Raw genomic sequence first — 15790 nt, forward strand, 5'->3', positions numbered from 1 at the left:
TAGTTAGGTTTAAGTAGTTCTACGTCTAAACGACTGATGACCTCAGATGTTGAGTCCCATAGTGCTTAGAGCCATTTGAACCATTCATTTCACAATCCTGACAATGTTTATGAATCCTGCTGCGAATGTCGGAGCCATGTCACGATAAACAGCTTATGGTTTTCTAGTAACTGGTACCAATGCTCGTTTCACCAGCTGTCAATGAAGCTTATGAAAATTACATTGTTCCGTTGAAAAAAATCTGTAGTTACTCGTATATTTCCCTTGATAAGTAAGTTATGCATACTAACGATGTGGTAACCTACTCCCCTCTTTGCATTCTATCATTTGCAAAGGCCTTTTTCTGATATCCCAAACCGTTTATCAGATGGAAGTGTCTTGTAAATATTTAATTCTCGCATTATCGTCTGGGTTTCGCAACAGAATCGAGTGCGCTATATGTGATCAATTTTGTCGAGAGTAGGGTGAGTTAAATATCCCATCTCAAGTTTACCTACGTGTTCACTTGTTAACAATATGTTAACTACATGTTCTACGCAGCTACATATGACCTAAGGTGCAACAAAAGCAAACTCATTGCGACCTCTATTTTTCGTTGCAAACCATTCGAGTTTCTTGCTGTAGCTCGCTTAATTGTGAAATTTCATTACAACTACGACAATTAAAGAAATGATAAGCAATTCGTTAAGAATGTGAAGAATAATTCTATGAGATCCACGAGATACAATTTGTTTCTCGCGTAGTTTAAAATCATTTGATGAAAATTGAAGGTGGCCTGCTTTGTGGGTTGGCCGTCCATGCAATCAAGCGAAAGTGGCTGCTGCCGCTCCGCTCCCTGGTCCCATTCCACCTGGGCGGTAAGCAGCGCCACGGCAACCACACGGCGCGCGGATCAGCCCCGCTCCACTGTAATCTGTTATTAGGTCGTGGCACTGAAGTACCGCGTACACGCCAGTAGTATCGAATCAGCAGAATAAGATGGATAGATGTGGTGATTCGACACAATGGTAGAAATCAGCTATCAGCTCTGGATATGCCCATGTCAATGATAGCAGACATCGCAGGTTCGAATCGTGCCTCGGGCATTGGATGTGTGTGATGTCCTTAGGTTGGTTAGGCTTAAAATGTTCTAAGCCTAGGGGACTCTTGACTTGATATTAAGTCCCATAGTGGTTAGAGCCATTTGAACCATATGATGGCAGGCATATCAACATGTCATAAAGTAAATCCGAATAACTGTAGTGACATTTACATGTTGAATGAAGTGTGTGCATGCCTTAGTTTGAAACTAAATTACGTTTTTTTGTCATATGGTTTCATAACTGTCACTGTCTATATTACGTTGTACTCAGAAAGTAGCAAGGGGTTAAATTTTTTTCTTTTTTTTCTGAGTATATAGAACAGGGAAATTTAAATAATCGTCTATTGATATTTCTATAATTATAAGACACAGAGTTGACAAAAGTAGTGAAATAGCGATCTCCACATATGCAAATCTGCAGCCTCGCACACACAGGGTAGACAATTGCTGCGCATTTGCCGAGCTGTCATTTGTACTCAAGTGTTGATGTGAAAAGGTTTCCAACATGATTATGGAAGCGCGTAGGGAGTTAAAAGACTTTGATCGTGGACTGGTTTTGTAGCTGGACGCATGGGACATTCCATTGCGTAAATCGTTACTGCGTTCAAATTCCTAGAATAACACTGTCGAGAGTATGCCGAGAATACCAAATTTGAGGCATTACCTCTCCCGATGGTCAAAGCAGTGGCCGACGGCCTTTGCTTAACGACCGAAAGCAGAGGCGTTTCAGTAGATTTATTAGCGTTAAAGGACAAGAAATACTGCGTGAATTAAACGCAGATGTCAATGTGGCATGTACGACAAACGAAGCGGTTAGGACAGTGTAGCGAAATTGGGCGTTAAAGTGCTATGGCAGCAGACGACCGATGCGACTGCCTTTGCTAACAGCACGACGTCACCTGCAGCTCCCCTTCTGCGCTTGTGACCAAATCCGTTGGACCCTAGATGACTGGAAAACCGTGGGTTGGTCTCGTGAGTCCCGATATCAGTTGGTAAGAGCTGATGGGGTTCTGACGAAACCATGGGCCCAAGTTGTCATCAAGGCAATGTGCAAGTTGGTGGTGGCTCCATGTGTTTACATACCATGGACTCGGTTCTCTAGTCCGACTGAACCCATCATTGTCTGCAAGTCGTTATCTTCGGCTACCTGAGCTCATTTGCAGCATTTCATGGACTTCATGTTGCCAAAAAAATTTACATTTTAATGGATGAAAAAACACCATGCCACTCTGTCATAATTCTATGCGACTGGCTTGTAGAACATTCTGGTAAGTTCAAACGAATGGTTTGGCTACCCAGGGCGGCCGACATGAATCCCATCGAACATAATTGAGAGGTCAGTACGTGCACAAAATCCTGCACCCTCAAAACCTTCGTGATTAATTGGTTTCTATACAGGCAAAGTGATTCAATATTTCTGCAGAGGACTTCAGACGACTTGTTGAGTCCATGCCACGTCGAGTTGCTGTACCGCGGCGGCGTGATTTTAGCAAATATCCCATGACCTTCATCACCGCAATGTACAAAAGTCATGCAAATTCCAAGCACATTGCACCGTATCGCAGCTTACACTAAGAAACTAAAATTTAGTCTCGAGACAACATTTATAAGCTTAATAGAAATAATTGTGCTACATTTCATAGTTCCAGCCTAGATAGGTTCTGAGAAAAAGTTAGATAAACTCTAAGAGACATACCTGTCGGACATGAAATAAAAGTTTAGCCTATTGTTTTTTCCATATGTCACTTCTTCATAAGCTCCCCGATTTTCACACAGGGTCCTCTTCCCCTTCAAGTATTCTTTTCTGGTCCCTTGATTTCTGCTTTCTTTCGTTTACCAGTGCCTCAAATGGCATTTCAGGCGCAGAAAGACGCTGTAAATTTTTCTCATGATGTGTTGATTGAAATTTCCTACTTTAAAGCCCATTCTAATACATTCATCCCCGCTACGTTCCCGTCACTAAAGAAAAAACTGCCTCACAAATTACAACTGTGCGAACTGTACCTGTCGAAAATGTAGTTTTAGGGCGCCGTTTCCGTGCGAGTGAATTTAGAAACTCATTTCGATTATAGGCTTTGCGGTGAACACGCTATTTTAGAAGTTCAGGATCGACCATAAATATGTAAGGGGGCTTGATAACATGCACGATACGAATTGGAAGCCGCTCCTTCTGAATGTAAGCCACGGAATCGTTGTTCACCGAGCTAGTATTGAAGAGTGCCTTCAAAAAGTGGGGGTGTAAGTAGGCTGTTTAGGTTTCTTTATTGGTAACGCTACCTCTGTATAAAAATCACTGGCTGTACTGTGTGCAGTCTGTGGCTAGTTTGCATTGTTGTCTGCCATTGTAGTGTTGGGCAGCGGCAGCTGGATGTTAACAGCGCGTAGCGTTGCGCAGTTGGAGGTGAGCCGCCAGCAGTGGTGGATGTGGGGAGAGAGATGGCGGAGTTTTGTAATTTGTCATGAACTGCTATATATATTATGACTATTAAGGTAAATATATTGTTTGTTCTCTATTAATATCTTTCATTTGCTAACTATCCCTATCGGTAGTTAGTGCCTTCCATAGTTTGAATCTTTTATTTAGCTGGCAGTAGTGGCGGTCGCTGTATTGCAGTAGTTCGAGTAACTAAGATTTTTGGTGAGATAAGTGATTTGTATAGGTTAATGTTAGTCAGGGCCATTCTTTTGTAGGGATTTTTTGAAAGTCAGATTGCGTTGCGCTAAAAAAAAGTTGTGTATCAGCTTAAGCACAGTCTTGTAAAAATGTTCTAAGGGGACGTTTCATATGTCGACCCTTAGCCTAGGATACCTCACTGGAATCTTCTGATTTTTTTCTTGTAGTTTGTGTAATTAGTGTAGATTTTGTTTATTGCTAGCGCGTAATTGTAGAGAGAATCTCCTTTGTAGTTGCAGTCTTTCATTGTTGTTGTGGGATGCATGTAGATTTGCACCAAGTATTTCGCAGCTGCGCTTGCAATTAACGAGATATTATTTTCAGTGCTATGTTAATGTGTTCTCTTATTTTTGCTCTTCAAACTGTGTTTTTCTGTGTTGTTGTGTGAAATATTGTGACAATAATGGCGTGTGAAAAACGTTACACTAGGCTCCAAAGTAAACTGAGAAATAATAGTGACGACGAGCGTAGCTTATCAGCACCACTGTGTAATGAATTAACAGACATTCAAAGTAGTAATTTGGTAACTGTGCATAGGGAAATGGAGCGGGCGTCAAATAATGGTGTAGACAGTGAAACAGGTAGTGAACAGGGAAGCATTATCGATCGATCGGTCGGCAACAGCTCGCCTCAGCAATCGGGAATGACAGAGCACAATATTGCAAATACTGTAGACTCAGGTTTTGGGTTCTCACCGTTTTCTCAAATGAGTCAAGACACATTTTCTGCTTGTCAAAATGTGAATGTTGCCGGTACAGCTTCACTGCCTAAAAGCACTGAGGAACATGTTTCAGACACCAGTGCATTGTTATTAGAGTTAATGCAAGAAATGGGACAAAAGCTACAAAAGTTAGACACAACACTTGAACAAAATCAAAAACAAAAGGGACAAAATCTTCAAAAGTTAGACACAATGGAACAAAATCAGAGACAAACACAGCAAAAGCTTCAAAAGTTAGACACCACACTTGAAAAAACACGTGAAGATTTAACTACTGAGTTACGTAACATTGAATCGAAATGTCAAAAAGTCTGTAATGACGTAAAAACACAAATTTGTGAGCATTTTCAGCCTATTTTTTCGCGGCATGAAAATGCATTACAGAATCACGAAGCAGCCATAAAAGAACTGCAAACCATTGTTCATGAAAATCATGAGACCTTGTCGGCTATAATTGACTCAGTTGCATCTACCGATTCGCTTATGCAACTTGCAAAAACTCAGGAAAACTTAAAGGACACAGTAGATTCGATTTCAACACAAATGGACACTCTGAAACTTGGTTCAGAAAAACACATTGAGGAAATGTGTTCACTATCGGAGAAAGTAGCCGAACTTTCGGATCAGTTCACTAACTTACCTACGAAGGTAGATGATAATCTGAACGACACAAAACCGGTAGTCTTTAATGACACAGAAGAGTGCCAACAAATTAGGAAATTCAAACAAAATCAGAATCAAATTAATACGCAACACCAAAGAGAAATCCGGGAAGTACAAGATCAGCTGACTCAGGTAATACAAGAATTACATATTTCAGAGGCCACTCGTGCTCCAATACGGGAAGAGGGACTTAGAAATACGGAACAACCACAAAATAATAACACAGGACACTTCGGAAATAATGAAAGAAGTTGGCAGTGTGCACCGAATTTTGAGATTGAACCGCCGACACGACGTAACAATGACCGACATGCGACTCGCCGACACGATGATTTTGACTATAAGCTGTTCATTACTACACGTAAATTCAAAACGTTTAAGAATTCTGGCAACGACATTCATCCACAAGCGTGGCTCCATCAATTCTCTCATTGTTTCCCTCCCAACTGGTCATTAGAGCACAGATTAGAATTTATGTGTGGCTACTTAGAGAATGAACCAGCTGTAAGAATGCGGTCGGTCATTCACGATTGCCACAGTGAAGGAGAGTTTTACCATGCCTTCCTCTCAGCATATTGGTCTCAAGCCACACAAGACCGAGTAAAACATAGCATCATAATGATGAAACGTTTCGAACAATCTGAATTTTCCAGTCTTATGAAATATTTTGAAGACATGTTGCACAAGAATCAGTACCTGACAAACCCATACAGCCCCTCAGAACTCATCCGCATTTGCTTAATCAAATTACCTGAACATTTACGACATATTATTTTAGCAGGACGTTGCAAAGAAGACATTGCGGCTTTTCAGGGACTGTTACAAGAACTGGAAATTGACACTGACAATCGGGGAACGCGGAAACAGGAGCACAACAATTACAGGTCACATCTGTCACAATTCCACGATGAAAGAAATAATAACTGGACACGACAAGGCTATTCTCACAACGTAAATCGTGACCAAAACAGACACCACCCGTATGACAACCGTTGGCAGAGTAGTAATAATTACAGGGAAACATCACCTCTCCGCGGTAGTGACTATCACAGAGACAATCAGAGAAACAGACAATTTGGGAACCAAAACAATTATTATTACAGGAGACAGAATAACTTCAGACGCAACAGTTCAGCGTGCAGTTACGATTCAGGAAGAAATTCCCCACCACGTGACCGGCAAGAAAGAAACTATGGAATCTACCGACATGACGACAGACGATGTGATCGTAACGACAGAGCTGAATTCCATCAGAACTGGCGAGCTTCAAACAGGGCAGGACCTTCTCATCAGAGTGAATTTGTAGAAGTTAGGTCTCCTAATCCCAATAACGGCGCGCGCTAACAAAGAGGCAGACAATGACTCGCACAGCAGGCAGCCGCGTGCGCCCGCTGGCTCCGAGAAAAATAACATAAGACGCTAGCCTTGAGAAAAATTTTAGCATTCTTTACCGGTGTATACAACATGATAATTGCTTTGAAGTTGAAACTCTGTGCACTAGGAAGAGTAAAGGACTGCACCACGTTTCTCAAGTAAAACCGTTTATTGAAAGATAATCTGCTTTTTAACTTTGTCTTTGCCATATAACTTTTCACTTTACATTACTAGTATGCTCAGTCAGACTTAGAATCTGTTAATATGCAACAATGTTTGAAGTTAAATATCCAGTCAAGAACCAAGAGAACTTATTTCATCAGAAATTATGAATGCATTGTTATAGTGAACAGACGACACAATGTTGTTATTTGTACATTCTTGCTTGTTTGTTGCACGATTACGTAACGACTATAAGGCTCACATACTTAGAACATTTACCAGTACTGCTAATGAGATTTTAGTGCAACATTTTGGTTTATTTGAAAATACATTCTGAATTTAAAGTGCTTTCTGAGAGATACGAGATGACACAGTGGTTAGTTTATGTGACAGCTACACGATTTTTATTACGACGCTACTAATGAGTGACAATTTACAATGTTGCTTTTGCGGTGTATCTGTTTTATATCTGCACAGTTTTCTGAATTCTTCTGGAAAGAAAAACATGTTTTAGTAGTAACTTTTGTGGTATAGCAACAATGAGACATCCTTTTTCGTGGCACAACAATACGTTACTGTACAGTACTTTCTTCATCACGCCAATAAGCATAATAACTACGATATCTATAGGCAAAGATTTCACTTTTGTTTATCATGAGGCAAGTACATTGACTTCTGCAGAACTTAGCTTTCGGAGGACGATAACTACGACACTTCCACAGAGATTATGTTACAAGACGCACAGTTTAGCGCTACAGTACACGTATTTAAGTGATTAATTTTACACTTAAAACATTTATTTTTAAAGATTTTTGAATTACAAAGAAAGTTTTCCGTGATACATTTCATTCCATTGGTGTAATCTGTAACACCTGAGGGTATAATTACATTAATCCTCAGGGGGGTACACGCCTACTTTGTGTACCATGTGTTTGGCAAGCACAAGGAGCCCTAGCTAATACGGTATTTGCTTATACAACTTTACACATCGGTACCATATTTCTCTAACACATAAATTACACAGCTATCTGATTATTTAACAAAGAAACAAACATTTTTTTATTACATCAGTGACAGATGTTTACGCAATTACACAGTTGGATAACTTCACACTTATGAAACTGTATTTTGTCTGTACCTAGTAAACTGTTCATATTTTTTCGGAACCATTGTGATACTATGAGAGCTTTGAATGATGTATTTGGTATGGGATCATGATTTTTGAAGTGCATTTGAGGCAGATGACACTTTTGACATGAGCAGTGAATTTTTTTAGGTTTTGAAATTATTGGAGGAAGCTACGACGCGTTTGAGAGTTGACTGAGGTGTTATGATGTTATTATTACGATGACTATGTGTACTATGCTGTTGCGGTATGTTTATGATCAGTATGCTGATGCTATATGAGTTATTTGATTATGCTACATACACTCCTGGAAATTGAAATAAGAACACTGTGAATTCATTGTCCCAGGAAGGGGAAACTTTATTGACACATTCCTGGGGTCAGATACATCACATGATCACACTGACAGAACCACAGGCACATAGACACAGGCAACAGAGCATGCACAATGTCGGCACTAGTACAGTGTATATCCACCTTTCGCAGCAATGCAGGCTGCTATTCTCCCATGGAGACGATCGTAGAGATGCTGGATGTAGTCCTGTGGAACGGCTTGCCATGCCATTTCCACCTGGCGCCTCAGTTGGACCAGCGTTCGTGCTGGACGTGCAGACCGTGTGAGACGATGCTTCATCCAGTCCCAAACATGCTCAATGGGGGACAGATCCGGAGATCTTGCTGGCCAGGGTAGTTGACTTACACCTTCTAGAGCACGTTGGGTGGCACGGGATACATGCGGACGTGCATTGTCCTGTTGGAACAGCAAGTTCCCTTGCCAGTCTAGGAATGGTAGAACGATGGGTTCGATGATGGTATGGATGTACCGTGCACTATTCAGTGTCCCCTCGACGATCAACAGTGGTGTACGGCCAGTGTAGGAGATCGCTCCCCACACCATGATGCCGGGTGTTGGCCCTGTGTGCCTCGGTCGTATGCAGTCCTGATTGTGGCGCTCACCTGCATGGCGCCAAACATGCATACGACCATCATTGGCACCAAGGCAGAAGCGACTCTCATCGCTGAAGACGACACGTCTCCATTCGTCCCTCCATTCACGCCCGTCGCGACACCACTGGAGGCGGGCTGCACGATATTGGGGCGTGAGCGGAAGATGGCCTAACGGTGTGCTGGACCGTAGCCCAGCTTCATGGAGACGGTTGCGAATGGTCCTCGCCGATACCCCAGGAGCAACAGTGTCCCTAATTTGCTGGGAAGTGGCGGTGCGGTCCCCTACGGCACTGCTAAGATCCTACGGTCTTGGCGTGCATCCATGTATCGCTGCGGTCCGGTCCCAGGTCGACGGGCACGTGCACCTTCCGCCGACCACTGGCGACAACATCGATGTACTGTGGAGACCTCACGCCCCACGTGTTGAGCAATTCGGCAGTACGTCCACCCGGCCTCCCGCATGCCCACTATACGCCCTCGCTCAAAGTCCGTCAACTGCACATACGGTTCACGTCCACGCTGTCGCGGCATGCTACCAGTGTTAAAGACTGCGATGGAGCTCCGTATGCCACGGCAAACTGGCTGACACTGACGGCGGCGGTGCACAAATGCTGCGCAGCTAGCGCCATTCGACGGCCAACACAGCGGTTCCTGGTGTGTCCGCTGTGCCGTGCGTGTGATCATTGCTTGTACAGCCCTCTCACAGTGTCCGGAGCAAGTATGGTGGGTCTGACACACCGGTGTCAATGTGTTCTTTTTTTCCATTTCCAGGAGTGTATCTGTAATGATGAAATATTGAAGAACTGTCGACGAATAAGGTAAGGAATAATGAGTAGTGGTTAGGGACTCTGGTTTGTGAAAAAGGTTATTGGAAACCAAGAATCGTACTTTAAGAGTTATGAAATGTGTGTATATGTGTGAATGTATCACAATGCTGGCGAAAATTTTTTGGACACTGTTATATTTATAGGATTTTGTTTCTACAGATGTGTAACCCAAATTCTTGACCTGTGAAATATTTTTATATGTGACTGTCACTGTGGCGGAAACTGCCGTCGTAAATATTTCAGCAAGAAAGGTAAGTGACCTTGGCGTAATGCGTTTTGGGCGCCCAGCTGAGAGGTAGACGTCTGACAAAAGAAAGCCGTTAGGTGCAAAAAAAAAAAAAAAGGGAGCATTAACCTCGCTATTGACATTCCTTTGTTGAAAGCATCGCAAATACGACATGCTCGAACTTGAAAACATATGATTACACTGTGGAGCTCTTAATTTATGATATTTACTAAAATGCCTAATGAAATGATGAGAAACATTTTACATCCATTGTCTTTCTAGTTGAGAGATTGCTCATTTTGTTTAATATCTAGTTTCTAGTGGCACTGCAGCATTGGTTAAAATAAAATTTTATAAATGTGCTAATATAAATATTTTCTGTCTACAGATCGAGTAAATAATAATTTTTTCCAAAAATGTGGGAGCACAATAAGACATTTACCTTCACAGGAACTGCATTCATAATTTTCTTTACAAGTACTTGGTAACTTTTTCGGTAGAATAACTTCTTGTGGTGCACCACTTTAATTACTTAGACATTAAGATGTGATTATACATTTCCCTTATCTGCATTGTTATATTTAGTGTACTATTTTTTCTGCTTGAGCTATGTCATGTTTAGATATAAGTTATTTCGTTTTCTGCTGCTGTTTGCCAGGCATAGTGCTACTGAATTTTAATTTGTGTTACTCTGCTAAGCCAGATTTATTTTTCTTGTTTGCTGCACATTGCCTTATATTAGTTGTAATATTGCAATTGCTTTGCTAATTTCTGTAATGCTGCTTCCTTTGCAAATCTGCATTTTTTTGTCATTGCTGTTTGTGTTAATTGTCTTGTGCTGCTGCATTGCCTCGCCCCTTAGTTTAGCATCTGAGCTCAGTAGATTTAAGTTAGCTTAAGAGGGGTAGACTATATAAGAGAATGAGTTGCGATGAATTGGAAGAAACGCATTGAGAAGTTATACGAAAAAAGTACAGAAAGCAGGTATAGATAGGACCTTTTGGGAATAATGAAGAACGAAGGGAGATCTCCGAGAAGTAAAGAAAGTGTTTGTGGACCCTTGTGTATTTCTGTTCTTCCTGTCTTAATATGTTTATCTGATAAGACTTATGTTGTAGAATGTTTCTAATACTCAGCTACATGAACTATGATGAGGAATACTGTTATCCTCAAATATAATTTGCATTAATAATATGTTATTTACTTTGTAAAGATGTTAGACATTATTAATTCTGTTCTGTTTTAATGCTCATGTGTAAAGTTGATGTTTCAAAAGTTATTCTGATCTTTTATGTAGGTACTTATAATTCCTGTAACACTGATGTATATGTTATTTCGATTCTTTTGTAAAGCCTGTATTACTACAAATGTTATCTGTATTATTATTTTTTTAATGATGTATTTTGTACCTTTGTATTTGTATTCTTGTGTTATAAAATTGTAATGGACACCACTTCATCAGATTAAGTAACTTGTAAGTTACATTTCACTGCACATGTTTCTGTTGGTCATAGTATATGGACAGTATGTTAGAAGTTGGGACTGTTAGTGTTTGCACGTGTGTTAATAATTCAGCGAGGGACTGGTTAACAGCATTGCTGGTTCTAAGGACATTTCAAACAATTTTTTTGTGTGTGGACAAGTGGTGGTTTGTGGACTTGCTATATTCTCCGCAAGACTCTTCGATGGTGATTGTGCACCTGCACAGTCGCAACAGATGGTTGCTAGCCATCTCTACAAGGACTACAGTGGGTCTGCATCTTTGATGGCCCACCAATACCAGTATCTCTACAAGGACTATAGTGGGTCTGCATCTTTGATGGCCCACCAATACTGTAATCTCTACCAGGACTACAGTGGGTCTGCTCTGTGACGACCTACCTACCAATATTCTTCAAAACTTCGACTGACTCTGTTGTGGGTTTGCTCTGTTGTGGCCCATAACTTGTCTGCATGTCAAGAGTCAGCACTGTCTTTCCATTGGAAGGACAGCACTACTTCTTCAAGACAGCATGGAAATCCACTACTTCTGTGTGCATTTTCTTTTACTGCTCAGACTTTGAGAAAAACACTGCAATTTTACTGTGATGAACGACTAGGACTGTCTTCATGGACTGTGAGAAAGTTTAGCTTTTGACCAACATTGTATCAATAAGTGTGTGCATTTGATTTCTTTGTTACTGTAATTATGAAAAATTTTATCAAATCATTATTGGCCACTGCCCAAAAAAATTTGTAAATTTTTTTGTGGGGAGCATGGGGGCTATGTAAGTAGGCTGTTTAGGTTTTTTTATTGGTAACGCCACCTCTGTATAAAAATTACTGGCTGTGCTGTGTGCAGTCTGTGGCTAGTTTGCATTGTTGTCTGCCATTGTAGTGTTGGGCAGCGGCAGCTGGATGTTAACAGCACTTAGCGTTGCGCAGTTGGAGGTGAGCCGCCAGCAGTGGTGGATGTGGGGAGAGAGATGGCGGAGTTTTGTAATTTGTCATGAACTGCTATATATATTATGACTATTAAGGTAAATATATTGTTTGTTCTCTATTAATATCTTTCATTTGCTAACTATCCCTATCGGTAGTTAGTGCCTTCCATAGTTTGAATCTTTTATTTAGCTGGCACTAGTGGCGCTTGCTGTATTGCAGTAGTTCGAGTAACTATGATTTTTGGTGAGGTAAGTGATTTGTATAGATTAATGTTAGTCAGGGCCATTCTTTTGTAGGGAATTTTTGAAAGTCAGATTGCGTTGCGCTAAAAAAAAAATTGTGTATCAGCTTAAGCACAGTCTTGTAAAAATGTTCTAAGGGGACGTTTCAGGGGTAGCAGAAAGGTCACCTCATATATTAAATTGTTTTTTAGGCATTTCAGCTTTCATCCTTTAAACTTTTGGGGACATTTTTTATTAGTTCTGCTAGTAAATAAATATAAATTGACAAAATGACAGTTTCTGTCAGTTTCATGAACATATAACGTGCAACGCAGTGTAGTATACGAAACGCCAGTCGTGAGTTATGACAAGAGCGGAAAATGCTCTGTCGATAGCTGAGAGGAGTAATTGATCCGTGGCAGAGGCCGCGCTTTGTAGGCCTGTATTTAAACTCGTGTCCGAATCTGAACACAACCTTTGATGTGTAGTCTATCTGAGAAAACGACGGTCAACTATCTGCGACAGAAATATTGACCATACTCGCCTTCTTCTCGGCAATTAAAGGTAACCTCTTCGATCAACTCAAGAAGTAAAAATTCCAGTTCGAGCGCTAAGAGTAAAACGTAGTTTCTCGCTTTCACTGGTTACCTGAAACTGTGCTCACACTCACTAGATTACCTGCGGTTTGACGGGCAAATGTGTAGTCCTGTTTACGTGTTATAGACAACACATGCAGATTTCAAACGGAAAAAGAATGATGGGAAGTATAAATAAAAGTTGATAAAAAAAGTCAATACGGTGATGTCACTGATGTTCAGAGGACAGCAAGAGTCTTCTTGGCTTATTTTTGCTATAGTTTAGTTCGTCGGATGTTTCAATCGACTGGAGATCGATCCTACTTTGTCTTCACTTCTGGCGTAGGCATTCAAGCGAAAGAGACGCCTTCACACATTTGTGTGTTATAATGTTATGTGGCTACTTAATCTTCCAGTATCTCAGGAACACAGAAGCTTTAGTAACAAAATTATTGCACGGAGCACCAACGGAAATAAGTCATTAAAGGTTAAGTTAAACTAGACAATTTCTAAAATTTATACGGTTGTTTTTGATGTTAAAGAAAATCTAGTGTTCTGATACCTGTCGTAGTCCGTGTGTAACATAGCTCTCGTCGATGGACTACTAAAAAGATATTACTGTGAAATGTTTATCAACATACAGTCACATATGTAAACATAGAGAGAAGGAGAGAATAGTAAAACTCTGATAAAAATAGTAAATTTTATTTTCAATTTGTTTAATAAGAGTTGAGTGATATTAAATCATGATTATCATTGTTTTACAAGCAAGCACATTAAATCAGTGGTCGAAGATATTTTATCAATTCATTTAATAGTTTATTCAGTTTAAATATCTGTGAACCGGTGTCCCCATTCACTTTGCAGACAAACAACAGTTTTAGTCTTGGTTTTCTCTGACAGCATCTCCAGCATCGTCTCCTGGCGACGAGGCATCAGCGAAATGCTCTTCTCATTCACTGTCCTTTGTTCCACCCGAATATGCTCATTGGCTGCTGACCCGGGATCCCCGTCCACCTTGCAGACAAACAACAGCCACAGCCCTTACATTCTCCTTGCAGCACCTTGAAGTGCCTTTCATGTAATGTGGCATCAGTAGTACGTCCTCTTCATTCACTATCCTCAGCTCGTCACAAATAAAATTATTGGCTAGTCAGCTGGTGCCTCCAACTACTTTACAGGTACGCACTGAATTTCTCCACCGCCACATCCAAACCCCTCTCCAACAATGAGGCACCGATAGTATGTACTCCTCATCCACTATATTCAGTTCATCATGAATATGTATATAGGCTAGTAAGCCGGAGTCCCCATCAACGTAGAAGAGAAACAACAGTTTTAGTCTCAGCTCTTCATGAATGTGTTTATTGGTTAGTGAGTCAATGTCCCGGTCCAATCTGCATACACGCACGCACAACAGGCTTATCCCCGACTTTCTCAGTCCAGCATCTACAGCTCCATCTACAACCAAGAGACATTGGTGGGATGTCCTCCTCGTCCTCTGTTCTTGGTTCCATGCGATTATATTTATTGACTAGTTAGATGGTGGCCACTCCCACTTTGCAGACACACAAGTCTTAGCCGTGAGCTTCTCTGGCCAGCACCTCTGACACCCCCTCCAAAGTTGAGGCGTTCATGGGATGTTCTTCTTATCAACTGTCCCCAGTATCTTATTATCAGGCTTATTGGGTAGTGAGCCGGTGTCCCTGTCCAATTTCTACACGCACAACAGTCTTAGCATTGATTTACTTCACGCAGCGCCCCAACACCATCACCCACTAAGAGGCACTGGCACGATGTCCTGGTCATGAATACGTTTAGTGGCTGAAGAGGCGGTGCGTACGGCCACCGTGTGGGCGCACAGCTGTCTCCGCCCCGACTTTCTCCGCCCAGCGCCTCCGGCACCCTCTCCGCCGGCGAGGGTTCGGTGGGATCTCCTCGTCACACTCCGTCAGTGGCGGCCGATGGACCTCGGCAGTCGTCAGAATCATCCAGCCATCATTCACCTGCACAAAAGAGCAGTTCTTCACATTAAAATACGTAAAACATTCATCGAGTTACAACAGTAGCAATAATTCTATAGAGTCTTTGTGATGGAGGAATCGTACATTAAGAGAGAACTACCACTTATTTTAGTATGTGACAGTTGGAAAGGTAAGAGGGTTCTTACATGTTCATTAATGGTGACAAGGATCATACTTGTCATCTTTCACCATTATTTAAACTTCTGCTACTTTATAAAGATCTAAAAATGCTATGTTGGATGTAATGTAACTCATTCTTTACTGGCCAGTTACTAATGAAGTCGTGTCTCCGGCGCGGCCTTACCTTCCCGACGACTTTGCCGCAGACTCCATCAGCAGCAGCAGGCTGCGGCCGGGACTTCTCCGCCTGCGCTGCCAGCAACACCAACTCGTCCTCGTCTGAGCGCAGCCGCCAACGCGCGGCGCTCATCCTCTGTGGGAGATTTGGTTACACCGTCACAATTATATCATTTGTTGGTTTTTACATGTTTTCTACCGTTTATGTAAAATCTAACGTTATCTGGGTGTTTATTTACGATGTAAAATAAAAATAGTGAAGTACTTCTTTATCAAACGCGGCAGCCTTGCATCATTTAGCAAAAGGTAAAAAATACTGAGTTTTGGCAGCACACGTTGAATTGTTTTCGAGGCGGTCTTAGGGCAACAGTATCGACAGTATTTTATCATATTTCAGCATGGAGAATGTGTTGTAAATAGTATAGCGATTGATGCGAAGTACCGACG

This window comes from Schistocerca americana, chromosome 2 (genome assembly GCF_021461395.2).
Source record: "Schistocerca americana isolate TAMUIC-IGC-003095 chromosome 2, iqSchAmer2.1, whole genome shotgun sequence".
Taxonomy (NCBI): domain Eukaryota; kingdom Metazoa; phylum Arthropoda; class Insecta; order Orthoptera; family Acrididae; genus Schistocerca; species Schistocerca americana.